Source organism: Cetorhinus maximus, unplaced genomic scaffold (assembly GCF_964194155.1).
Source record: "Cetorhinus maximus unplaced genomic scaffold, sCetMax3.hap1.1 HAP1_SCAFFOLD_965, whole genome shotgun sequence".
NCBI lineage: Eukaryota > Metazoa > Chordata > Chondrichthyes > Lamniformes > Cetorhinidae > Cetorhinus > Cetorhinus maximus.
In genome coordinates, this window is record NW_027596907.1 from 62,636 (window position 1) to 90,600 (window position 27,965).

At 46.5% G+C, this 27,965-nt stretch overlaps 1 long non-coding RNA gene across 2 annotated transcripts in view; it reads right to left on the reverse strand.

Moving 5' to 3' along the window:
* The window catches only part of LOC144675347 (uncharacterized), an 85,999-nt gene that overhangs the window by 25,998 nt on the left and 32,036 nt on the right, over window positions 1-27,965 (reverse strand). The window contains exon 3 of one of the 2 annotated variants that reach the window (XR_013574941.1): window positions 2,082-2,398. The exons of the other annotated variant lie outside the window; for it this stretch is intronic. This is a non-coding gene — a long non-coding RNA (uncharacterized LOC144675347). Of the gene's footprint in view, window positions 1-2,081; window positions 2,399-27,965 lie in introns of those variants that run through there. 2 annotated transcript variants of the gene reach the window in all.

A 27,965-nucleotide genomic window follows, 5' to 3' on the forward strand; every position in this document is an offset into this window, starting at 1 on the left:
CCACTACTTCTGAAGGGCAATTAGGGATAGGCAATAAATGCTGGCCCTTGCTTTTCCTGACTTATATTAATGATCTAGGCCTTGTTGTACAGGGGACAAATTCAAAGATTGTGGATGAGATGAAACTCGGAAGCATTGTGAACTGTGAGGACGACAGTGTAGAACTTCAAAAGGACATAGACAGGTTGGTGGAATGGGCGGACAAACGACTGGTGAAGTTTAATGCGGGGAAATGTGAAATGATTCATTTCTTTAAAAAATTTATTCACAGAATGTGGGTTCCTCTAGCTGGGCCAGCATTTATTGCCCATCCCTAATATCCCTCGAGAAGGTGGTGGGGAGTTGCTTCTTGAACTGCTGTAGTCCATGTGGTGTAGGTACACCCACAGTACTGTTGGAGGGGGGAGGGCTGGAGTTCCAGGATTTTGACCCAGTGACAGTGAAGGAACAGTGACACATTTCCAAGTCAGGATGGTGAGTGACTTGGAGGGGATCTTCCAGCTGGTGCTGTTCCCGTGTATCTGCTGCCCTTGTCCTTCTAGGTAGTAGTGGTCATGGGTTTGGAAGGTGCTGTCTAAGCAGCCTTGGTGAATGCCTGCAGTGCATCTTGTAAATGGTACATACTGCTGCAACTGTGCGTCGGTGGAGGAGGAAGTGAATGTTTGTGGATGTGGTGCCAATCAAGCGGGGCTGCTTTGTCCTGGACGGTGTTGAGCTATTTGAGTGTTGTTGGAGCTGCACTCATCCAGGCAAGTGGAGAGTATTCCATCACACTCCTGACTTGTGTCTTGTAGATGGTGGACACGCTTTGGGAAGTCAGGACGTGAGTTACTCGCCGCAGGATTACTAGTCTCTGACCTGCTTTTGTAACCACAGTATTTATATGGCTAGTCCAGTTCAGTTTCTGGTCAATGGTAACCCCCAGGATCTTGATAGTGGGTGATTCAGTGATGGTAATGCCAGTGAATGTCAAGGGGTGATGGTTAGATTCTCTTGTTGGAGATGGTCATTGCCTGGTACTTGTGTGGCACAAATGTTACTTGCTACTTGTCAGCCCAAGCCTGGATATTGTCCAGGTCCTGCTGCATTTGGACGTGGACTGCTTCAGCATCTAAGGAGTCGCGAATGGTGAACATTGCACAGTGAACATCCCCACTTTTGACCTTATGATGGAAGGTCATTGATGAAGCAGCTGAAGTTGGTTGAACCTAAGTCACTACTCTGAAGAGCTCCTGTAGTGATGTCCTTGAATTGAGATGACTGACCTCCAACAACCACAACCAGCTTCCTTTGTACTAGGTATGACTCCAACCGGTGGAGAGTTTTCCCCGATTCCCATTGACTCCAGTTTTGCTAGGGCTCCTTGATGCCACACATGGTCAAATGCAGCCATGACGTCAAGGGCAATCACACTCACTTCACCTTGGGAGTTCAGCCCTTTTGTCCACGTTTGAACCAAATCTGTAACAAGGTCAGGAGCTGAATGGCCCTGGTGGAACCCAAACTGGGTGTCAGTGAGCAGGTTATTGCTAAGCAAGCGGTGCTTGATAACACTGTTGATGACCCCTTGCATTACTTAGCTTAGATCTGATCCGTTGCTTATGGGATTTTGATAGGAAGAACATGGAGAGTCAATATAAAATAATGGGTTCAAGACTAAATGGGGGACCTGGGTGTATATGTGCATAAATCATTGAAAGGTGGCAGGACAGGTTGAGAGTGTGGTTGATAAAGCCTACAGTCTTCTGGGCTTTATTAATAGGGGCATACAGTACAAGCGCAAAGTCACTAGTTCAGCCTCAGCTGGAGTTTTGCCCCCTGTTCTGGGCACCATACTTTAGGAAGGAAGTAAAGACGTTGGAAAGCGCAGAAGAGATTAATAAGAATGATTCCAGGGATGAGGAACTCAGTTACATGGATAGATTGGAGAAGTTGAGACTGCTTTTCTTGGAGGAGAAGGCTGAGAGGAGATTTGATTGAGCTGTTCAAAATCTTGAGGGGTCTGAACAGAGTAGATAGGGGGAAACTATTCCCATTGGTGGAAGGAGTGAAAACCAGAGGACACAGATTTAATATTTTTTTTATTCATGCACGGGATACACTGGGTCAGCATTTATTGCCCATCCCGAGTTCCCTTGAGAAGGTGGTGGTGAGCTGCCTTCTTGAACCGCTGCAGTCCATGTGGTGTAGGTACACCCACAGTGCAGTTAGGAAGGGAGTTCCAGGATTTTGACCCAGCGACAGTGAAGGAACGGTGATATATTTCCAAGTCAGGATGGTGAGTGACTTGGAGGGGAACTTCCAAGTGGTGGTGTTCCCATGTGTCTGTTGCCCTTGTCTTTCTAGATGGTAGTGTCAAGGGTTTGGAAGGCGCTGTCAAAGGAACCTTGGTGAATTTCTGTGATTGACAAAAGAAGCAACAATGACATGAGGAGAAACAGACATGATATGAGAAAAACACTCATGCAGCAAGTGGTTAGGTTCTGGAATGTGCTGCCTGAGAGTGAGCTGGGGGGAGGGTCAATCGGGTTATTATCTGAAGCAAAAAACTTTGCAGGAGCTACGACATAAAAGTGGGGGAGGGAAACTTGCTGAGTTACTCTTACAAGGAGCCAGCACAGACAAGATGGGCTGAATGACCAACTTCTGTGCAATAACCATTGTATCATTCTATAAGCCCATACTGTACCTGTAGTAGTGTAGAGGGAGCTTTAACCTGTATCTAACCCCATGCTGTACCTGTCCTGAGAGTGTTTGATGGGGACTGTGTAGAGGGAGCTTTACTCTGTATCTAACCCAATGCTGTACCTGCCCTGGGCCTGTTTGATGGGGATAGTGGCTGCCAAAAATGAAAACAAATGCTCTTAATCCAATGCACACAAATGTTGGCAATTCACCCATACAAGCTGAAATAGTCAGCAATGTTCGAGTGTGTACCCACTGAAAAGACCGATATCACTCTCTGTCAACATGCTGCAGCAGCTTCAGAACTTCAACAATCACATCCCCCACCCTGCCAATTGCCAGTTCAGATTAGGGTAGGTAAATATTCCCAAACAGCTGCAGCCACATTGTCATGAGTAGCTGTGCTTTGCCCTGGGAATGGTACACTTCATTCTAGCATGTTGTCCTTGCTTGCTCTGGGAGTGCAGAGCCCAGGGAATAACCAGCTCCTAATGAAGTACAGCTTGTTCCCCCAACCCCAAGAAAACATCTTGCATTCAACACAGGGAGATGTGTTCAGTGGGTGTAGGCTAAACATCCACAGTGCTGACGACACATCAGCCACGCAAACACCACGCCAGCAACATGTATATCCCACACCAACGACAGAAGACACAAACAAAGCCCCACACTGTAACACTCTGATATACCCCATACCCCTCACTGTAACACTCTGATATATCTCACATAGCTGGCAGCCATTCAGCCCCTTAAGCCTGTTCTGCCATTCAATTGGATCAAGGCTAATCAAGGGCCTGCCATTTACCCATCTTGATTCCATAACCCGGAGTTTAAAGAAAATCTCAGTTTTGAAATTCAGTTGACTCCCTCCCCCTCACCGAAAAAGCTGGTGAGGCTGGTGTGGAGAGACAGCATGTTCCAGATTTTCCCTCCCTTTGGTGTGAAGAAGTGCTTCCTGACATCCCCCACTGAATGGCCTGGCTCAAATTAAGGTTCTGCCCCGTTTTTCTGAGCGCCTCGCCACCCCCTCCCCCTCACCAGAGGAAATAGTTTCTCTCTATCAACCTTACTGAATCCTTTAATTATCTTAAACACCTTGATTAGATCACCCCTTAATCTTCTAAACTCGTGGGAATACAAGCCTAGTCAGTGCAACCTGTCTTCGGAATTTAACCCTTGGAGCCCATCATGGGAGATAATTTTGTTTCTTAGTCCACCCAACAAACAGCAACAAGATGGATTGTCAGCTAGCTCAGTATGATCTGGTGCTTTGGCTTATGGAGACCGGCCTGGCACACCGGGAGAACCCGACAATGCCATACAATCTGAAACCTGCGCCTGTCAGACAGTGTGTCTCGCCTGAAGGGCACATCTTCCCAGAATGCTGCAGTTACAGAATCACAGAATTGTTATAGTGCAGCAGGCCATTCGGCCCATGCACTGATGCCTGCACCGACTCTCCAAATTAGCAATTCACTTAGTCATTTGTCCGCCTTCTCCCTGTAACCCTGCACATTCTTCTTTTTCAGATAACTATCCAGTTCCTTTTTGAACCTGCCTCCACCACACTCTTGGGCAGTGCATTCCAGACCCCAACCACTCGCTGCGTGAAAAAGTTTTTTCTCATATATTTCTGTCTCTTTTGCCAATTATTGTCAACCAGAGCCCTCTCATTCTCAATCCTTTCACGAGTAGGAACAGTTTCTCCCTATCTACTCTGTCCAGGCCCCTCATGATTTTGAACCGCCATCAAATCTCAGTCTTCTTTTCTCTAAGGAGAACAGTCCTAACTTCTCCAATCTATCCACATAACTGAAGTTTCTCATCCCTGGAACCATTCTTGTGAATCTTTTCTGCACTCTCTCTAATGCCTTCACATCCTTCCCATAGTGTGGCACCCAGAACTGTACACAATACTCCAGCTGATGCCTAACTAGTGTCTTCTGTAAATTTAACATAACCTCCTTGCTCTTGTACTCTATGTCCCGATTAATAAAGCCCAGGAGACTGATTGCTTTATTAATCGCTCTCTCAACCTGTCCTGCCACCTTCAATGATTTGTGCACATATACCCCCAGGTCTCTCGATTCCTGCACCCCTTTTAGAATTGCACCCTTTGTTTTATATTGTCTCTCCATGTTCTTCCAACAAAATTAATCACTTCATATTTCTCTGCATTGAACTTCATCTGCCACCTATCTGCCCACTCCATCAACTTGTCTATGTCCTTTGAAGTTCTACACTGTCCAATGCTTCCTAGTTTCGCATCATCCACAAACTTTGAAATTGTGCCCTGTACACCAAGGTCTAGGTCATTAATATACAATCAGGAAAAGCAAGGGTCTCAACACTGACCCCTGGGGAACTCCACTACAAACCTTCCTCCAGCCTGAAAAATACCCATTAACCACTACTCTATTTCCTGTCACTCAGTCAATTCTGTATCCATATTGCTACTGCCTCTTTTATTCCATGAACAATAACTTTGCTCGGAAGTCTGTTGTGTGGCACTGTATAAAATGCCTTTTGGAATCCATGTACACCACATCAACAGCACTGCCCTCAATAACCCTCTGTTACCTCTTCAAAAAAACTCCAGCAAGTTAGTTAAACACGATTCTTTGAGGGGTATGGACAGGATAAATGTGATGTGAGGAAACATATTTTCACCCAGAGGGCAGCTGGAGTCTGGAACAAACTACCTGAAAGGGTGTGGAGGCAGGTTCGATTGAGGTATTCAAAAGGGAATTGCATTGCTACCTGTAAAGAGGGGATGTACAAGGTTACGGGATTAAGGCAGAGAAATGGGACTAGGTGGATGCTCTTTCAGAGAGCCACTGCAGACTCGATAGGCCAAATGGTCTCCTTCTGCATTGTAAAGATTCTGAGAGATTCTAAGAATCCATACTGGCTTTCCTTAATTCATCCACAGTTACCCATGCAACTATTCATTTTGTCCCAAATTATTGTCTCCCGATACCCGATTCTGGTCCAAGAGGTCAACACTTACCCTCCTGCGCATTCCTAGTTTCCATCACTCCCCTACCGGCAGCCATCCCTGTCTAGGCGTCAAACTCTGGAATTCTCTCCACCTCCTTCCCCCAGTATAGCCATGGGTCAGTGGACACTCTTGCTGGTTGTGGGTTCAATCCCACTTCAGTGACTTGGGAGGGAAAAAGACCTAGGCCAATGCTACCAGCGCAGTCCCGATGGAGTGCTGCACTGTCAGAGGTACAGTAAAAACAAGGCCTCACCTTCTCTCTAAAACTGTACATAAAAGATCCCAAAGATTGGAAGAAGAGCAGAGCACATTCTCCCTGGTCTCCTGGGCAATATTTATCCCTCAAAATCACAAACAAATGATGTGGTCATTATCACATGGCTATTTGTGAGACCTTGCTGTGCAAGAATTTGCTGCTGTGTTTCCTACATTACAACAGTGACTGCATTTCCAAAGTACTTCATTGGCTGTAAAGCGCTTTGGGACGTCTGGAGCTGGTGGAAGCCACTCTAGAAAGTTTTCCTCTCTCTTTTAAAAAAAACAGGAGTGTTTGGAGTGGTGTCACACTTCAGAATAACTAATTTCTCTTATTGCAATTTACCAGCTTGTAGGAAACCATCACCCAAGGGGATAACACCCCCACTGAGAGGAGCACGTGCGTACATGCACACGCGCATGTGCGTGTTTAGCACAAACCCACGTTTCAGTTGTGGAATCAGAATGAGAAGGAGTGCTGAAACTCAGTTGGCACTGAAGCCTACGAATCAATCTCTAGTGCGCCAGATGCCAGAAATGGAAGAACGTTATATTTTGGACGCAAATAAAGTTCAACACTTTAGGAGCACGTTAACATAATAAAGGTTCTTTCGCACCACTTGAAATAATGGGACAAGTGGCTGTGAAATCCAGATCATGGATACAAGAAGGAACTTGGTTAAATCTATGAGACTGGGCTACGAGGGAAGTTGAAAGGACAGGAACAGCTGGGTAGACTGTCTATCTGTCCCTGTCTGGCCTCTCAACTCCTCAACTTTACAACTCCAAAATATCCGACACCAGCCATCAAGTCCCTCCAGGCCTCCGTCATATTCCCCACTCTGCGGCTCACTAGATTTATCCTCTTCACATCTGTTGCCCTCTTCCAAACCTTCCATCACCAAGAGTCTTTACAGCACAGGAGGTGGCCATTCAGCCCATCAAGCCCATGCTGGTTCTCTGTACACTGATCCAGTCAGCCCCAATCCCCCACTCTATCCCCATAGCCGGGCAAGCTTATTTCCCTCAAGTGCCGTCCAACTTCCTTTTGAAATCATTCATTGTCTCCGCTTCCACCACCCTCGTGGGCAGCAAGTTCCAGGTCATCACCACTCACCGTGTAAAAAAGTTCTTCTTCACATCCTTCTTGTATCTTTTGCACCCCCCCAGTCCATCCACCATCAGACAATGGGAACAGCTTTTCTTTGTCTACCTTATCTAGCCCTGTCATCATCTTGTACACCTCTTGCTCCAAGGAAAACAACCCCAGCTTCTCCAACCTAACCGCGGAGCTAAAATCCCTCAGCCCTGGAACTATTCACTCCTCGCATAAACTCAATCCTGCCAGATAAGATTTTTCTCAGAAGCACTGTCCTGTATCGATAACTCTTAACTCCAGTTACTCCTCCCTGTCTGTCACCCTGTCCATCTCAATCACTGTGTATAAGGAGGTGGGTGGGGAGGAATTCTTAAGAGAGTGAGACTGTTGCGGTTCAGTGGGTAGCACTCACACCTCCCCGGGGACAGCATTTCCCCTACAGTCACCAAATACAGATAATCTGGGCCATTATCACATTACGGTTTCTGGGAGCTTGCTGTGCGCAACCTGGTTGCTGCGTTTCCTACATTACAACAGTGACTACATTTCAAAAAAGTATCGCATTGGCTATGAAACTTTGTGATGTCCTGGGGAGAAAGGTGCTAGAGAAATGCAAATTGTTTATCTCTCTATCCCCATCTCCCTCCATGTCTGTCCATGTAGGGAATTCTGCCACACAGACAGATATTAAAACGCCCCCTCCTCCCCATCTCTGTAACCTCCTTCAGCCCCTACAACCCTCCCTATCTCTGCAACCTCCTGCAACCCCACAACCCTCCCCATTTCTGTAACCTCCTCCAGCCCCTACAACCCTTCCTATCTCTACAACCTCCTGCAGCCCTACAACCCTCTGAGATCTCTGCATTCCCCCAATTCTGGCCTCTTGAGCATGCCCCAATTTTAATCACTCCACCATTGGCCGCTGTGCCTTCAGCTGCCTGAGGGCCCCAAGCTCAGGAACCTCACCGTCTCACTCTCTCTCCTTAAGGCGCTCCCTAATCAAGCTTTTGGGTCACCTGTCCCTAATATCTCCTTGTGATTCAGTGTCAAATTTTGTTCTATATAGCTTCTGTGAAGAATCTAGGGATGTTTTACCACGTTAAAAGGCGCCATACAAATGCAAGGTGGTCTTGTTTCTCTCACTACTGGTAGCAGGACACCCGCACACACACTGACACCGTCCCGCCAACAAAGATTCAGAAACTGCACGATTAAAACAGACATTAACATTGCCTGGCAGCTAGTGCCTGCACAGTGACATGGCAACAGTCGCCATGCCAACTCCCCCCCCCCACCGACGATAACGTCTTGTCCTAACATGGCATGAATCAGGATGAGGCGGATCAGAGCACAGGGGCGGGGAAAGTTCCGGAACCAGCGACAAACGGAAAGCTGCCAACGTGTTGCCAGCACCATGCAGGGGAAGCTGGATGCCGGTGGGAATGGTGGTAGAGTTGGGGGGCGGTGAGGAATAGAAAAGGCAGTCAGGTAAAGCCAGCAGGGGTAGTGCTGCAGTGTGCATAGAAGCGCTGACACAGATCCACATCCCTCCGTTTACAATCATCCACACTAACAGCTCATCTTGCCATTCCGCACCCCGCCCCCCCAACTCCACCCCCCCCCCGTCCCAGAAAATCCACTCACCAGCCTCCACATCGGCATGTCAGACAGCAAATACTAATGCGGGGCAGCAAAGGTCCCATGAATTCCTGAGTCAACAGCGGAGGAGATGCAGACACGATGGAAGGAGGGAGAGAGGGAGAGGGAATGGGGGAGGCAGAGGGGGAAGAGTGTGAGTGGAGGCACACACTGACCAGTGTCTTTCACAACGCCCAGGCTTCCAAGTTGAGCGAGATGCAGTGCAGAGCGCTCTCGCTCACTCCCTCTCAGCGCGCCTCCTGAGCTGCAGATTGTGTCCCTCCCCGCAACAGGGACTGGAATCACTATCCACAAAACAGCGAAGGAGGCAGGGAGAGAGGGAGGGAGGGAAGGAAGGAAAGGAAAAAAGAGAAAAGAAAAACAATGGTAGCAGGAGCCGAGAGACACCAGGCTGCAGCCAGACACAAGCAGCAGATCACAGACACGCACCATCTCAACCAACATTCCCAATCAACACACAGCAATTCCCAAACACAGTGAGAGACACACTTGCAGAGAGCGGTATGCCTCCCGATACAAATTTCAGACGGGTATTTCCCCTTACCCCTATCCCATTTCTCTACAATCATCCCGATTAATATAGATTTACAAGAGGCTCAATAAAAAAATAATGCTTTACATTTTTTTAAAAAATGAAGTAAGGTTTTTAATGTTTTGGGGAATGTGACAGCTGTTTTTGGAATAGTAAAAAAAAGGAGCCAGTCGGTGAATAAATAATTTGTAATCGATGATTCGATGCTCGGCAGGTATAGCCTGGCCTTTAATATCCTTCAACTCCTTTCCGAACCAAAGGAATACAAATCAGACGGAGACACCGAAACAGACACAGAGGGAGGGAGGGGCGGAGAGTGAAGGCTTTGGGGGGAGGGGGGGTGCAAGATGCCGATAGAGGGGGAGGCGAGGGGGCGAGGCATGAGATTCCAAGCCGGTGGGATGGGGGGGGACCGGGAGTTGGGGGGGGGGCGGGGGGGGGGGTGGAGCAAGAGACTGAGGGGGCTGGAAGCAAGAGTGACCGAGAAGGTGCGGGGGGGGGCGAGAGAACGAGAGGTGGTAGGGCGCGAGAGAACGAGAGGGGGGCGAGGGAACGAGAGGGGGGGCGAGGGAACGAGGGGGGGGGGGGCGAGAGAACGAGGGGGGGGGGCGAGAGAACGAGGGGGGGGCGAGAGAACGAGGGGGAGGGGCGAGAGAACGAGGGGGGGGCGAGAGAACGAGGGGGGGGGCGAGAGAACGAGGGGGGGGCGAGAGAACGAGGGGGGGGCGAGAGAACGAGGGGGGGGCGAGAGAACGAGGGGGGGGCGAGAGAACGAGGGGGGGGCGAGAGAACGAGGGGGGGGGCGAGAGAACGAGGGGGGGGCGAGAGAACGAGGGGGGGGCGAGAGAACGGGGGGGGGCGAGAGAACGGGGGGGGCGAGAGAACGGGGGGGGGCGAGAGAACGGGGGGGGCGAGAGAACAGGGGGGGGCGAGAGAACGAGGGGGGGGCGAGGGAACGAGGGGGGGGGCGAGAGAACGAGGGGGGGGGGCGAGAGAACGAGGGGGGGGGCGAGAGAACGAGGGGGAGGGGCGAGAGAACGAGGGGGGGGCGAGAGAACGAGGGGGGGGGCGAGAGAACGAGGGGGGGGCGAGAGAACGAGGGGGGGGGCGAGAGAACGAGGGGGGGGCGAGAGAACTAAGGGGGGGGCGAGAGAACGAGGGGGGGGCGAGAGAACGGGGGGGGGGGGCGAGAGAACGGGGGGGGGCGAGAGAACGGGGGGGCGAGAGAACGGGGGGGGCGAGAGAACGGGGGGGGCGAGAGAACAGGGGGGGGCGAGAGAACGAGGGGGGGGCGAGAGAACGAGGGGGGGGCGCGAGAGAACGAGGGGGGGGCGCGAGAGAACGAGGGGGGGGCGAGAGAACGAGGGGGGGGCGAGAGAACGAGGGGGGGGCGAGAGAACGAGGGGGGGGCGAGAGAACGAGGGGGGGGCGAGAGAACGAGGGGGGGGCGAGAGAACGAGGGGGGGGCGAGAGAACGAGGGGGGGGCGAGAGAACGAGGGGGGGGCGAGAGAACGAGGGGGGGGCGAGAGAACGAGGGGGGGGCGAGAGAACGAGGGGGGGCGAGAGAACGAGGGGGGGGCGAGAGAACGAGGGGGGGGGCGAGAGAACGAGGGGGGGGTCGAGAGAACGAGGGGGGGGTCGAGAGAACGAGGGAGGGGTCGAGAGAACGAGGGAGGGGTCGAGAGAACGAGGGAGGGGTCGAGAGAACGAGGGAGGGGTCGAGAGAACGAGGGAGGGGTCGAGAGAACGAGGGAGGGGTCGAGAGAACGAGGGAGGGGTCGAGAGAACGAGGGAGGGGTCGAGAGAACGAGGGAGGGGTCGAGAGAACGAGGGAGGGGTCGAGAGAACGAGGGAGGGGTCGAGAGAACGAGGGAGGGGTCGAGAGAACGAGGGAGGGGTCGAGAGAACGAGGGAGGGGTCGAGAGAACGAGGGAGGGGTCGAGAGAACGAGGGAGGGGTCGAGAGAACGAGGGAGGGGTCGAGAGAACGAGGGAGGGGTCGAGAGAACGAGGGAGGGGTCGAGAGAACGAGGGAGGGGTCGAGAGAACGAGGGAGGGGTCGAGAGAACGAGGGAGGGGTCGAGAGAACGAGGGAGGGGTCGAGAGAACGAGGGAGGGGTCGAGAGAACGAGGGAGGGGTCGAGAGAACGAGGGAGGGGTCGAGAGAACGAGGGGGGGGTCGAGAGAACGAGGGAGGGGTCGAGAGAACGAGGGGGGGGTCGAGAGAACGAGGGTGGGGTGGTGGGCAAGAGAACAAGAGGAGTAAAGCGGGGGCCAAAGTGACCGGGGAGTGGGGCAGAGGGGGACCAAGACAGGGGGTTTGGGGGTGACAAGAGTGACCGAGAAGGAAGGGGGGGTGGGGGCAGAATGAAAGGGGTACATGCGGTACAGGAACATCGGACTTAGGCACAGGAGTCAGCCTTTCTGTCCCTTGATTCTCCTCTACCATTCAATAATTTCATAATTGAACATCCCTACTTTTATATTCCATTCCACTTGCAATAAACACCAATATTCCATTTGCCTTCCTAATTACTTGCTGTACTTCCATACTAACTTTCTGTGATTCATGTACCAGGACACCCAGATCTCTCCGTACCACTGAGTTCTGCAATCTCTCTCCATTTAAATAATATACTGCTTTTCTATTCTTCTTGGCAAAGTGGGCAAGTTCACATTTTCCCACATTATATTGTGTGGGGGGAGGGGGGTGCAGAGGCGGGGCCGAGTCAGAGGAAGTGGAATCAGAGAATGGAGACGGGGTGGGGAAAGGGGAGAACAGAGAGAGATAGAAAAACAGAGAGCCCACGTTGGTGTGGGGGGGGGGGGGGTGTTGTTTATGTTGGTTTGTCTTGCTTTGGAATGAATACTGAGGATTTGGTGTGTTCAAACAACAACTAGTTTATTTTATACACTGAACTATGTACAGTGATCCATGACTAGGTGTTACACTGCTGAAACCACGAGCATTCTCCCTCGCCTAGTCATGTGCTCTTACATATAGGAGAAGTAGGCCATTCAGCCCCTCGAGCCTTTCAAATTCCACATTCCCATCAACCTCCGATAACCTTAGATTCTTGTTCGGCAAGGGAATCTATCTACTTCTGCCTTAAAAATATTCAATGACCCCGTCTCCAGGTGCAGAGTGTTCCAAAGTCGCACAACCCTCAGAAAGAATTTCTCCTCATCTCTGTCCTAAAAGGGCAACCCCTAATTTTAAAACAGTGCCCCCCAAGTTCTGGACTCACGCAGCACAGCAAACATCCTTTCCACATCCTTGTCAATACCATTTAGGCTCTTACACAATTCAATCAAGTCACCCCTCACTCTTCTAAGCTCCAGCGGAAACAAGCCCAGTCTGTCCAACCTTTCATCAAGACAATCCACTCATTCCAGGTAATAATCTAGTAAACCTCCTCTGAACTGCCTCCAATGCATTTTACATCCTTCCTTAAATAAGGAGACCAAAACTGCACACAGTATTCGAGATGTGGTCTCACCAATGCTGTGTATAACTGAAGCATAACATCCTTACTTTTACATTCAATTCCTCTTGAAATGAAGGATAGCATTCCATCAGCCTTCTTAATTACTTGCTGTACCTGCATACTAACTTTTTGTGACTCGTGCACGAGAACACCTAGCTGCCTCTGCACCTTGGAATTCTGCAGCCGTTCTCTGTTTAGGTAATACTCTGCTTTTTTATTCTTCCTGCCAAAGTGATCAACTTCACATTTTTCCACATTATACTCCATCTCCCAGATTTTTGCCCACTCACTCAACCTATTTATATCAGTCTGCAACCTCATGTCCTCTTTACTTTCCTGACTATCTTTGTGTCATCTGCAAATTTAGCTACCGTGCCTTCACTCCCCTCATCTAAGTCACTGATACAAATTGTAAAAAGCTGAGGCCCCAGTACCTGTGGGACTCCACTCTTCACATACTGCCAAGCAGAAGACGACCCATTTATGCATATCCTGTTTTCTGCCAGCCAATCTCCTATCCATGCTAATATGTTAGCCCCTACACCATGAGCTTTTATTTTCCGCAATAACCTTTGATTCTAGAAACAATTATTCAGAATAGAATTAGTAGTCACGTGGAAAAATATGGGTTGATAAGGAAGAGCCATCATGGATTTCTAAAGGTGAAATCGTGTTTAATTAACTTGTAGTTTTTTGAAGAGGTAACAGGAAAGGCCGACGAGGGTATTGCTGTTGATGTGGTGTACATGGACTTTCAAAAGGCATTTAATACAGTACCACACAACAGACTTGAGAAAAGTTATTGCTCATGGAACAAAAGAGACAGTAGCAACTTGGGTACAAAATTGGCTGAAAAATAAGCAGGGAGTAATGGTCAATGGATATTTTTCGGGCTGGAGGAAGGTTTGTAGTGCAGTTCCCCAGGGGTCGGTATACGGACCCTTGCTTTTCCTGATATATATTAATGAACTAGATCTTGGTGTGCAGGGGACAACTTTCAAAGTTTGCAGATAACATAAAGCTTGGGAGTGTTGTGAATTGCGAGGAGGACAGTGTAGAACTTCAAAAGGACATAGGCAAGTTGGAGGAGTAGGCTGATGGGTAGCAAGTGAAGTTCAGTGCAGAGAAGTGTGAGGTGTTGCAGTTTGGTAGGAAGAACATGGACAGACAATATAAAAATAAGGGGTGAAATTTTGAAGGGGGTGCAGGAACAGAAAGACCTGCGCATATATGTACATAGATCATTGAAGGTAGCAGGACATATGGAGAGAGCAGTTAATAAAGCATGTAGTATCCTGGGCTTTGTTAATAGGGGGCAGAGAGTACAAGAGCAGGGAGGTAATGCTGAATTTATATAAAGCTTTGGAGGGTGCAGAAGAGGTTTACAAGAATGGTTCCAGGGATGAGAAACTTCATTTACGAAGATAGATTGGAGAGGTTGGGACTGTTCTCCTTGAAGAGAAGGCAGCTAAGAGCAGATTTAATGGAGATGTTCAAAATCGTGAGGGGGCTGGACAGAGTAGATAGGGATCTGTTCCCACTCGTAAAAGGATCAAGAACAAGAGGGTGCAGATTTAAAGTAATTTGCAAAAGAAGCAAATGTGATGCAAGAAAAATCTTTTTCACATAACGAGTGGTTCGGGTCTGGAATGCACTGCATGGAAGTGTGGTGGAAGCAGGCTCAATCGAGGCAGTCAAGAGGGCATCAGATGATTATTTGAATGGAAACAATGTGCAGGGGCACGGGGAAAAGGCAGGGCAATGGCACTAGGTCATAATGTTCATTGGAGAGCTGGTGCAGACATGATGGGCTGAATGGCCTCCTTCTGTGCTGTTAAAATTCTGTGATTTTGTGATGTGGCACCTTATCAAATTCCTTCTGGAAATCCAAGTACAGCATGTCTACAGGCTCCCCTTTATCCACAGCCCATGTTACTCCTTCAAAGAACTCCAATGAATTGGTTAAACATGATTTTCTTTCCACAAAACCACGCTGACTCTTCCTGATTATCTTGAGTTTTTCTAAGTACCTAGCTATAACCTTCTTAATAATCGATTCTAACACCTTCCCCATGATAGACGTCAGGCTAACTGGCCTATAGTTTCCAGTTTTCTGGCTCCCTCTGTTCTTGAATATTTTAAATATTTGCTATTTTCCAGTCTGATGGAACTTTTCCAAACTCTAGGGAACTTTGGAAAATTAACACCAACACATCCACTACCTCATCAGCCACCTCTTTCAAGACCCTAGGGTGAAATCCATCAGGACCCAGAAACTTGTCAGCCCGCAGCTCCATCAGTTTGCTCAGTACTGATTCCCTAGTGATTGAAATTTCACCAAGTTCCCCTCTCCCTTCCACTTCCTGATTTACAACCATTACTGGAATGTTTTTGCACCTTCTATATTGAAGACAAGCAAAATATTTGATAATTTCATCCACCATTTCCTTATTATTTACTATTGTAGGTCATGCACTTTGGTAGGAAGAATAAAGGCATGGACTATTTTCTAAATGGGGAGAGAATTCAGAAATCTGGAGTGCAAAGGGACTTGGGAGTCCTAGTCCAGGATTCTCTTAAGGTTAACTTGCAGGTTGAGTCAATAGTTAGGAAGGCAAATGCAATGTTGGCATTTATTTCCAGAGGACTAGAATATAAAAGCAGGGATGTGCTGCTGAGGCTTTATAAGGCTCTGGTCAGACCACATTTAGAATATTGTGAGCAATTTTGGGCCCCGTATCTCAGGAAAGATGTTCTGGCCCTGGAGAGGGTCCACAGGAGGTTCACGAGAATGATCCCAGGAATGAAAGGCTTAACATATGAGGAACGTTTGAGGACTCTGGGTCTATACTCGATGGAGTTTAGAAGGATGAGGGGGATCTGATTGAAACTTACAGAATACTGAAAGGCCTGGATAGAGTGGACATGGGGAAGATGTTTCTATTAGTAGGAGAGACTAAGACCCGAGGGCACAGCCTCAGAGTAAAGGGAATACCTTTCAGAACAGAGATGAGGAGAAACTTCTTTAGCCAGAGAGTGGTGAATCTATGGAATTCATTGCCACAGAAGGCTGTGGAGGCCAGGTCATTGAGTGTATTTAAGACCGAGATAGATAGGTTCTTGATTGGTAAGAGGATCACAGGTTACGGGGAGAAGGTGGGAGAATGGGGTTGAGAAACTTATCAGCCATGATTGAATGGCGGAGCAGACTCGATGGGCCGAATGGCCTAATTTCTGCTCCTATGTCTTATGGTCTTATTAACTCCCCACTGTCACTCTCTAGATGACCAACACTCACTTTACTTACTCTTTTCCTTTTTAAATGCTTCAAGAAACTCTTGCTATCCACCATGGAAATAGTGAATGTGTTGGTTGTCATCTTCCAAAATTCTGTAGATTCTGGAACAGTCCCAGCAGATTGGAGAGTGACAAATGTAACCCCATAATTTAAAAAAGGAGGGAATGAGAAAACGGGGAATTACAGGCCGGTTAGCCTATCAGTATTAGGGAAAATGCTAAAGTCTATTATAAAGAATGTGATAACAGGACACTTAGAAAACATTAACAGGATTAAACAAAGTCAACATGGGTTTATGAAAGGGAAATCATATTTGACAAACCTACTGGAGGTTTTTGAGGACGTAACTAGCAGAATAGGTTAGGGAGAACCAATCGATGTGGTGTATGTGGATTTTCAGAAAGCTTTTGATTAAGTCCCACATAAGAGGTTAGTGTGTAAAATTAAAGCACATGGGATTGGAGTAATATATTGGCATGGATTGAGAATTGGTTAGCAGACAGGAAACAAAAGGTAGAAATAAATGGGTCTTCTTCGGAGAGAGAGGCGGTGATTAGTGGAGCACCACATGGAACAGTGCTTGAGCCCCAGCTATTCACAACATTTATTAATGATTTGGATGAGGGAACCAAATGTAATATTTCCAAATTTGCTGACAACACGAAACTTGGTGGGAATGAGAGTGGTGAGGAGGATGTTGAAAGGCTTCAAGGGGATTTAGACAACTTGAGTGAGTGGGCAAATACATGCAGTATAAAGTGGATAAGTGTGAAGTTATCCACTTTGGTAGGAAAAACAGAATGGCAGAGTATTATTTAAATAGCGATAGATTGGGAGATGCTGATGTACAAAGGAGCCTGGGTGTCCTTGTACACCAATCACTGAAAGGAAGCATGCAGGTGCAGCAAGGTAAATGGTATGCTGGCCTTCATTGCAAGAGGACTTGAGTACAGGAGCAAGGATGTCTTACTGCATTTATACAGAGCCTTGGTGAGACTACAGCTGGAGTATTGTGTACAGTTTGGTCTCCTTATTTGACCGGCACATACTCGATGGGCCAAAGGGCCTTTTTCTATGCTGTAGACCTCTATGGCTCTATGACTTGCCATAAAGGGATGCAGCGAAGGTTCACCAGACTGATTCCTGGGATGACAGGATTGTCGTAGGAGAGATTGGATTGACCAAGTCTGTATTCACTGGAGTTTAGAAGAATGAGAGGGGATCTCATTGAAACATATAAAATTCTAACAGGGACGACAGACTGGACGCATGAATGATATTTCCTCTGGCTGGGGGGTCTACAACAAGAGGTTCACAGTCTCAGGATACAGGGTAGACTATTTAGGACTGAGAGGAAGAGAAACTTCTTCATTTAGAGGGTGATGAACCTGTGGAATTCTCTACCACAGAGGGCTTTGAAGGCCAAGTCGCTGAATATATGTAAGAAGGAAATAGATAAATTTCTAGACTCTAAAGGCGTCAAGGGGTATGGGGAGAGCGCGGGAGTATGGTGTTGATATAGAGGATCAGCCACGATCAAATTGAATGGTGGAGCAGGCTCGAAGGGCTTACTGACCAACTCCCGCTCCTATTTTTTCTAGCTGGCTTCCTCTCTGATTTCTTCCTCCTGGTTAACCTTTCAGTCATTCTCTGCCGTTCTTTATATTCTGAGATATCATCTGTCCTGCCACTCATCTTTGCGCAATTATATGCTTTCCCCTTAAGTTTGATGCTTTCCTCAACTTCTTTAGTTAACCACAGATGGTGGGTCTTCTCTTTAGAATTTTCCTTTATAGTAGGAACATACTTATTGAGTATTCGGAAATATCCCCTTAAATATCTGCCAGTGCTTCTCCATTGATCTATCCCCTAGCCTAGTTTCCCAGTTCACTTCAACTAGCTCAGCTTTCATGCCCACATAATTGTCCTTATTTAAATTTAAAATACTAGTCTTAGACCCACTCTTCTCCCTTTTGAACTGGATGTAAAATTCAATCATATTGCGATCTCTGCTATCTAGGGGTGCCTTCACTCTGAGGTAATTAATTAATCCTGTCTTGATACACAATACCAAGTTCTAATATAACCAGCTCTCTGGTTGGTTCCAGAACTTGCTGCTATAAGAAACTATCTCAAAAGCATTCTATGAACTCATCCAGGCTACTACTGCCAATCTGATTTTTCCAGTTTATAAGTAAACTAAAATCACCCATGATTATTGCTATCCCTTTATCACAAGCATCCAATATTTCTTCTTGTATACTTTGTGCTACATTGTGGTTACTGTTAGGAGACCTGTAGACCACTCCCACTAGTGACTTCTTTCCCCCACTATTCCTTATCTCCAACCAAACTGATTCTACATCTAAACCTCCTGAACCAAGGTCATCTCTAACTATTGCATCAATGCCATCCTTGATTAACAGTGCTACCTCTCCACCTTTACCTAGCTTCCTATTCTTCTTGAAAGTCATATACCCCTGAATATTCAGGACCCAATCTTTATCATCCTGCGGCCACATCTCTGGAATGGCTATCAGATCATACTTATTTATTTCAATGTGCACTATCAATTCAATTACTTTGTTATGAATGGTACACACAGATACAAAGCCTTTAGTTTTGTCTTTTTATCTTTGTGACATCTAGTCTTGACTATTGGTGTATTCTTAGATTTTATCTCTCTGCCCCTTCCTGCTATTCTATGGCCCTCATTTCCCATATGACTATTATGGTCTCCTACCCTGAATCTACCCCTTGATTGGCCACATCTACCCAAGCTTGATCCTTCACCTGGCTTTGTTTAGTTTAAAGCCCTCTCTACTTCCCTAGTTATGTAATTCGCAAGAACACACATCCCAGCACGGTTTAGGTGTAGACCGTCCCAATGATATAGCCCCCACTTTCCCCAGTACTGGTGCCAGTGCCCCACGAACCGGAACACACTTCTCCCACACCAATCTTTGAGCCATGCATTTGTTTCTTTAATCTTATTTATCCTATGCCAATTTGCACATGGCTCAGGTAATAATCCAGAGATTATTACCTTTGAGGTTCTGCTTCACAATTTGGTGCTTAGCTTCTCATACTGACAACGATGGCTACATCATCATAAGGGTAGGTGTTATTTACATAGTCCTACAATGAACCCTTATGAGTATTCAATCACACTCCTGACTTGTGTCTTGTAGATGGTGGACAGGCTTTGGGTGTCAGGAGGTGGGTTACTTGCCGCAGGATTCCTAGCCTCTGACCTGCTCTTGTAGCCACAGTATTTATATGGCTAGTCCAGTTCAGTTTCTGGTCAATGGTAACCCCCAGGATGTTGATAGTGGGGGATCAGCGATGGTAATGCCATTGAATGTCAAGGGGCGACAGTTAGATTCTCTCTCGTTGGAGATGGTAATTGTCTGGCACTTGAAGGGCGCGAATGTTACTTGCCACTTGTCAGCCCAAGGCCTGGATATTGTCCAGGTCTTGCTGCATTTGGACATGGACTGCTTTAGTGTTGGAGGAGTCATGAATGGTGCTGAACATTGTGCAATCATCAGTGAACATCCCCACTTCTGAACTTGTGATGGAAGGAAGGTCATTGATGAAGCAGCTGAAGATGGTTGGGCTGAGGTCACTACCCTGAGGAATTCCTGCAGTGATGTCCTGGAGCTGAGATGACTGACCTCCAACAACCACAACCATCTTCCTTTGTGCTAGGTATGACTCTAACCAGTGGAGAGCTTCCCCGATTCCCATTGACTCCAGTTTTGCAAGGGCTCCTTGATGCGGCCTTGATGTCAAGGGCAGTCACTCTCCCCCCACCTCTGGAGTTCAAGCTCTTTTGTCCATGTTTGAACCAAGGCTGTAATGAGGTGATTCTGACATCACAGATTCAATCTGTCAGGGAATTTCACAACACTCCCTGATCATGTTCCTGTCAGACTTGGAAGATCAGTCATCTCTCTCTGAACTCCTTTTACTTGACTTAGATGGTCTTCATTGAGAGTTTCCCAGTCATAGGAAAGAATTTGTTCGGTAGACTGACCACCCCTTCTTTATTATGGTTCTTTATTAATTTCTGACCTAACATTAGGTTCTTCCAAATGTATGACTTATCGTCTTCTTTGATGAACAGAAATGTGATTCCTCCAGTTTTTACATACGGTACATTCTGAAGTACGTACTAATTTCTGATTGTCATCTCGCTGGACTATTACTCCTCCCTTCCCCGGTCCAATTTCTGGATTTGAACTTGATCCATTTCTTCCCTGTTGCACTTTTTTCAATCACATCTCTCTATTTGATTTTACAGGTTTATCCCTATCTTTGTATTTCGCATGCTCCATATCCTTGCTTCAAATTTTCCCTCTTTTCATGCTTTGTATCTTTGTCTTTCCTTTCTTCTGGAGCAGTTGCTCCTTCTTGGACTCTCAGATAGTCCTGACTTCTAGCCCTGAAAGTAATTCTTTGGGTAGGATATAAAACTGCGAGAAACCCACCTGATCAATGTCTTGGTTTCCCTCAGAATTCAGTAGGCCTTTAACAATGAGGTCACTTTCTTCCCAGGTAGAAAAGTCAGACAATGTGGGGCTTGGCTCCATGTCTTGTTTTTGACTATTTTGACTGCTAGCATCCTTGATGATCGCTTTTGATGGTTGGATGGGTATAGGTGTACTTTCTAGAAGGTCACCACTGTTGCATGAATGTGGTAATTGAACAGAGTATTCCTGGCATCTGATTTTCATCTTCCATTTTTGAAGCAATACTGCAGAATGATTTTCACTCACATTTTCCTGCTTCTTCTAGTCTAATTTTTTCACTGCATTTGCTCCGAGCGAGTGGACTTTCCCCCTCCTGGACATCCTCCTGCAAAACAGCTGGGCCATCAATCTCTGTGAAGAGTGTCAAAAAGTCAGCACTGAAGTCGCAATCAAAATCTTCATTTCAGTTGGATAATTTCAGGGATTCATTTCTGAAGTAACCCTTGGATCCTTGTTGCCTGACTTCAACTTTTTTTGATACGATTGTTGCCTATACAATCTCTTCTACTTAAAGGAGAGAATTCCTGATTCTGTGGAACTTCCTGTCATAAAATCCATTAATCCCGGTGTCCCTGGGTGTCCAATTTGCAATCCGTGGAGATTGTAACATTTAAAAAGGTACAGGATGTTCCTGCCTAGTACCAATGATGAGGCCCTCTGGAAGTGTTTTGCTAGGACCCCAGATCAGTTCAAGGGTCAGTGAACAACTCTTCTCGATGCAGTTTTGGGAAGTCAGCCTGCAAGTATCACAGAGACAGGGTCAGGTCCCAGTTAAGTTAAAAAGTTAGAGAAAGGGCTTGCATGGAGCAGATTTTAAGTAAAGAGGGCTGCTGGGGCAAAAAGTACCACCTTGGAGCAATAGTGTTCTGTTTGGCATGGCCATAGATTTTAAAGTGTGCTCGCAAGCTCGTGTTTGAGAGTACTCGGGAATCCAGGGAGAAGGAATCTCAGAAGGTGAGACTGAAGCCCTGTGAGGTGGGCCATCCAAGTGGGAGTGACTTTTGGAGAGAATTCCAAAGAGAGATCTTCGAAGGTGAAGCTTGGAATCCCGGGGTGAGAGAGTTTGAATGAGATTGTTTGATTTGGTGTTTACTGGCATCTGGGTGGGTTCCTGAGAAATCCATGGACACTATCTTGGATGCATCTGTCATTTACTCTAGTGTGTTGTGTTCGACCACAGTTTGCCTGTTGAATCACATGTACCTCAGCCTTACCCTGACTGTTAGTGTATAAAATAGATATTGTAAATTGTTTTATCTTTCTGAGCTAGTAAAGTTTATTTTTGTTTGTTCAAAACCTGTGGAATCGTGTGACTTTTTTTCCAAATGCAGGTGTCTTGAATCTCAACCTTTTCCTAATTTAAACAAAACGTACTGGTCCCTAACTGGATCTCCCCCTACGTCCAGGGGTCTGGCCAAGGATCGTAACGTAAACATGTTTCCAATATCTTTTTAAAATATTTTTTTCCCTTGTACTAGAGCGTTGTCTATAACTTTCATGTGACTTTTAGTTCAATCCCTCCTGGGCCGTAGAGCTGGGTTTCCATTGGCTGCAGGCAATGCATTGATAGCCATGGTTCGCTGTCTGACAAAACCATCACTCCAGAATCAAATGTAAAATTGGCAATATCTGTAGACATATATATCTGCATTCCAGAATGCATGATTGAGGTCACTGATCTCACCCAGGAAATATTTTTATTCCTCTTCTGGGGAAAATTCAACTTTATTAATAATCTAATGCATGAGGACTTTTTCTTTGAAACCTGTGAAATTAGAGGTATTGACTTTGGCACATTTTCCTGAAATGGCCAATTCTTCTGCAGAACTGTTCATGCCTGTGGGTCTATTTGGAGCAACAGAGCTGGCCGGGTTTTATGGAGTCTTGGAGTTTCTCTCCAAATTTGTACCTTCTTTCCAGATGCTTGTTTTATATTCCTGGGCTAAAGGAACTGTATGGTCACTGGAGGTTTCCTGAGCCAAGGTTTTTCTACGCCTCTCCGTATTGCCCTGTTCCATTTACGGACCACTGTTTGTCTCACCATCTGTATTCCTTGTTCTAAGGTGAGGTCTTCCTTAGATTGCAATAAGACTGATAGGAATCCATCAGTAACACCGATTATAGAGTGTGGACTCATATTAATTCTGTTTTTGGATCTCCATACTCACATCCTTAAACCAGCCTGTAAATAAAAGCATCTACTAGTTCACCTGGTTTCTGGAGCCTTTTCTTGAATTTGGCCCTTTGCAGAATCTTTTTGATGCTCCTGTTGAAATGTAGTTCTTGAAGGCTTTCAATACTTCTTCAAATTTATCTGAGGTCTCATTGGTGCCCTGTCTTGCAATATCATCTGCTGTTGTTCCTTTGAAGTAATGCAATGTATTGACTTGTTCAGCTTCAGACTTACTGTCCAATCCTGAAACAATTCGGAACCTCAAGAATCATCTTCTCCAAAGTGTCCAGCTTTGAGTTTGTTTTCATTCTCCATGTGTCTAAACCTCTGATAGCATCAAATTAGGAACCACCCAAGCTTTTAGGTGGTTCAGCCGAAGTTTTAAATTTCCCTTCCAGTATTTGAAGCTTTCCCGCACTGTTCAGCCCCTCACCGAGAGCCACTGTGGTCACCATCTCTCCCCGGGGGATCTCTGTTAGTCTTGGTATTTATTTCTCGAACACTAAAAGGCTGTTTAAAAACTGCTTTGCTTTACGCTATTTCGATAATCTCGTCAGTCCTTCCCCTGAAGCATCGGGTACTTGCAGCTGCTTTTTTTCCTCTTTTGTGCTGACTCGCGGTCGCCATGTATAATAGTGTCGAGCTCAGACCCGGACCTCAGGGTTTACCATAACCCGCCCTTATCAAGGATCTGGTTTTCCCAGAGCTGCCTGCACAGCGCGCTGTTAAAATCAATTTTTGCCCTTTTTAACGGTTGCTCACCAGTTCCACAATCTTTGCTTGGTTCTCCAACTCAAAGCCTACAATTGCTGGATCAGGGTTTTCTTCATAGCCCACCGTGTGCTGTGGTGCCACCCTGAACAACCTTGAAAGTTGTTTTTCTAACTCTTCCTGCCTCCCCTTTGTCTATGGAGCAGATTTGGCGTTCTTCATCTGTGCCTCAGAGTTCTGCAGTTTTGGCACCACTTTTATAAGTCAGACATGAAATTTTCAGCCTTTTGGGGTCCATCACCACTGCCACCATGTTGTATGCGAGTTAGTCTAGCTTCAGAATAATTACTGGGACGTTGGTATGTTCAAACACCAGCTGTTTTTTTTAAATTCAACTGAACTATGTACAACTATTTAAGACTAGGTGTTACACTGCTGAAGCCATGAACATTCTCCCTCTTCTCTCCTAGTCATGTGTTCTCTGACATCACCATTATGGGAGATGCAATTTACACAGCCCCACACATTAACCCTTACAAACGCTAATACTATGGGGAAAGAGCGTGCGTCTCCAGCTTCGAGTCATTGTCACTGCAATTCATGTAACAAACCTGATTTTGAAACAGTCCTCTCAATCACAACAGAAACTCTGCCCCACTGACCTTCAATATAGCGCAAGTCTCTCACTGTCCTGGCCTGCCCAGTATTCAATCACAGAATTGTTACAACACAGAAGGGGACCAAATCTGCCCATCGTGTCAGCACTGGCTCTCCAAATGAGCAATTCACCTAGTGCCATTCCCACCTTCACCCCACAACCCTACACATTCTTCCTTTTCAGAAAAGAGTCTATTTACCTTTTGAATGTTTCAATTGACCCTGCCTCCACCACGCGCTCAGGCAGTGCATTCCAGACCCTAACCACTCGCTATGTAAAAAGCCTTTTCCTCATTGCCTCTTTTATTGATCACCTTAAATCTGTGCCCTCTCGTTCTCGATCTTTCTACCAATGGAAACAGTTTCTTCCTATCTACTCTGTCCAGCCCCCTCATGATTTTGATCTATCAAATCTCCTCTCAGCCTTCTCTTCTCCAAGGAAAACAGTCCCAGCTTCTCCAATCTATCCACAGAACTGAAGGTCTTCATCCCTGGAACCATTCTCATGGATCTTTTCTGCACTCTCTCCAACGCTTTCACATCCTTCCTAAAGCGTGGCACCCAGAACTGGATGCAATACTCCAGCTAAGGCCAAATTAATGTCATATACAAGTTCAACATAACCTCCTTGCTCTTGTACTCTATGCCCATATAAAAGCCCAGGATACTGTATGCTTTATTAACTGCTCTCTCCACCTGTCCTGCCACCTTCAATTATCTATTCAATTATTCAATTATCTAACTGCACACCCAGGTCCCTCTGCTCCTGCACTCCCTTTAGAATTGTACCCTTTATTTTATATCGTCTCTCCATGTTCTTCCTACCAAAATGAATCACTTCACATTTCTCTTCGTCTGCCACCTACCCACCCATTCCACCAACTTGCCCATGTCCTTCTGAAGTTCTCCACTATCCTCCTCACAGTTCACAATGCTTCAGAGTTTTGTACCGTCCACAAACTTTGAAATTGTGCCCTGTACACCAACGTTGAGGTCAGAAAGAGTAAGGGTCCCAATACTGACCCCTGAGGAACTCCATTACAAACCTTCCTCCAGTCTGAAAAGCAACTATTAACCACTACTCTCCATTTTCTGTCGCTCAGCCAATTCGGTATCCATGTTGCTACTGCCCCTTTTATTCCATGAACTACAACATTTCTCACAAGTCTGTTGTGTGGTACTGTATCAAACGTCTTTTGGAAGTCCACATCAACAGCTTTGCCCTCATCAACCCTCTGTTACCTTTTCAAAATACTCCAGAAAGTTAGTTAAACACGATAGATAAAAGCAAAATATTGCAGATGCTGGACATCTGGAATAAACCAGAAAAGCTCAGGAGGTCTGGCATCTGTGGAGAGAGAAACAGAGTTAACGTTTCAAGTCTGTAGGACTCTTCCTCAGAGCTCTGATACATCCTTCAGTATCCTTGGATGCATCTCATCCGGTCCCAGTGCCTTATCAACTTTAAGACAACAGTCTATCCAATAGTACATCCTTATCAATTTTAAACCCTTCTAGTGTTTGAATTACCTCCCTCTTTTACCATGGCCTGGGTAGCATCTTCTTCCTCAAATAAAACAGATGCAAAGTATTGTTTTAATACCTCAGCTGTGCCCCCTGCCTCCATGTGTAAATTCCCTTTTTGGTCCCTAATCAGCCCTATTTACCTTTTTACTATTTATATGCCTATAGAATACTTGGTGATTCCCTTTTCTGTTAGCTGCCAGTCTCTTTTCATATTCCCTTTTTGCTTCTCTTATTTGCTTTTTCACCTCCCCTCTGAACCTTCTATATTCAGCCTGGTCTCAATTGTATTTTCTACCAGACACCTGTCATAAGCACACTTTTTCTTCTTTATCTTAACTTCTATCTCCTTTGTCATCCAGGGAGCTCTGGATTTATTTGTCCTATCTTTCCCTTTCAAGGAAATTTACCTTGACTGTGCCTGAATTATCTCTTCTTTGAAGGTAGCCCATTGCTCAGTTACCGTTTTACCTGCCAATCTTTGGTTCCTGTCTATCCAGCCCAGCTCCGTTCTTGCCCCATTACAGTTGCCTTTGCCCCAGTTAAATTATCCTTACTCTGGATTGTGCTTTGTCCTTTTCCATTGTCAGCCTAAAATGTACAATACAATGATCACTGCCCTCTAAATGTTCGCCCACTGACACTTGGCCCAACTCATTCCCAAGGACCAGATCTAGCAGTTGGACTGTACACATACTGCTGTAGAAAATTCTTCTGAACACACTCTAGGAACTCTTGCCCATCTCTGTCCTTTATACTACTAATATAGACTGGGATAGTAAAGTCCCTCAATATAACCACTCTATAATTCTTGCACCTCTCTAATTTCCTTGCAAATCTGTTCCTCTACATCCTTCTCACTAGTTGGCGGTCTATAGACTACACCGAACAATGTAATTGTACACTTTTTGTTCCTTAGCTCTAGCCAAATTGATTGTGTCCTTGAACCCTCTGGGAAATCCTCTTTCTCCAGCACTGCAGTGCTCTCCTTAACCAATGCTACCACCCCTCCCCCGTTTTTTCTTTCCTAACTTTCCTGAACACCTTGTATCGAGGAATATTTAACACCCAGCCCTGCCTTTCCTTGAGCCAGGTCTCTGTTATCGCCACAACATCATATTTGCACATGGCAATCTGCGCCCAATCTTATTTACCACGCTCCGTGCATTCACAAACATGATTTAGACTCTATTAATTTCTCCTTTACTCTGAACCCACCTACATTTCCTACCCTAGTGCTATCTGTCTCTCCCAGTATCCCGTACACCTTGGCATCCTTCTCGAATATTATCTCCTGGTTACCACACCCCTGCCAAGTTAGTTTAAACCCTCCGCAATAGCAATAGCAAGGGACTCCGTCCCGCTCTGTTCAGGTGCAATCTGTCTGGCTTGTACAGGTCCCGCCTCCCCCACAGCTGGCCCCAGTGTCCCAAGAATCCAAAGCTCTCCCTCCTGCACCATCTTTCCAGCCAAGCATTCATCTACTTTACTCGCCTATGCTCCCTTGCATGTGGCACTGCGAGTAATCGGAGATTAAATTATCTGGAATTTACATTCCCCGACTGCCATGGTGTGATTGGTACTCACTTGTCCAGACCATTAACCCAAGCCTCAGCATTACTAATCCAACAATAACTGCTATGCCACCGGAGCTTTAACAGTACTGCCCTGATCTCTGCGCTAGGTAATCCATGGTGCCCAGCACTCAGTATAATACCCTGCTCACACTCACTGCGTAGACAGACAACACGAGAGGCCACTCTGGTCAACAGCCCCTCCCTACTCTGCCAAACTATACCTCAGCCTGGGACCCTACTGACCCAACAGAAAGATACTGGCTCAGTTAACAAAGCTGTGGGAATGATTAATTAATTTCATCATAGGCGATCTATAAAGAGGCCACAAACATCTTGTAAAATGAGTGTCGAAACAGGTACAGCAGCACACAGATCTGGAGTTCCAGATACAGCAGAAGGAAAAAGCAAGGAATCCCTTGGAGGAATACATGTGAAAAACAGAAAATAGTCACTTGGTAATATGGAGCTTACTGAGAAGAGAGACATGCTGGCAAAAAGCAAGATGAAAAGAGTGGACAGAATGTCTCTTATTAGAAGCAGAGATCTATTGAGCTTGTATCGGACTCTAGTTAGACTACACTCGGAGGTGACTGTGAATAGTTCCAGTCCCCATATTGTAAGGAGAATATAGTGGCACTGGAGAAGGTGCAACATTTCACAAGGATGGTATGAGAACTGTGAATTTAAAACTAATCCAGGCTGAATAGGCTGGGGGGGGACTCTTTTCTCTAGATGTGAGAAGGCTGAGGGGTGACCTGATAGAGGTCTTTA